The sequence below is a fragment of the Nematolebias whitei genome, chromosome 11 (assembly GCF_014905685.2).
Source record: "Nematolebias whitei isolate Nwh7 chromosome 11, NemWhi1, whole genome shotgun sequence".
Classification (NCBI taxonomy): domain Eukaryota; kingdom Metazoa; phylum Chordata; class Actinopteri; order Cyprinodontiformes; family Rivulidae; genus Nematolebias; species Nematolebias whitei.
Genome location: NC_056508.1, coordinates 67,040 through 67,259, shown reverse-complemented (window position 1 = coordinate 67,259; position 220 = coordinate 67,040).

Genomic DNA, 220 nt, shown 5'->3' with positions numbered 1-220 from the left:
CCCTCGTCGCCTGCTGCCAACTCTCAGGTCCCCTCGTCGCCTGCTGCAGCTCTCCAGGCTCCCACGCCGCACGTTGCAGCTCCACAGGCTCCTACGCCGCACGCTGCAGCTCTCCAGGTTCCCACGTCATCTGCGACGCCCTCCAAGTCACCAGAGGGGTCGACGCTCTCCAAGTCTCCAGAGGGGTCGGCGCTCTCCACGTCTCCAGAGGGGTCGGCGC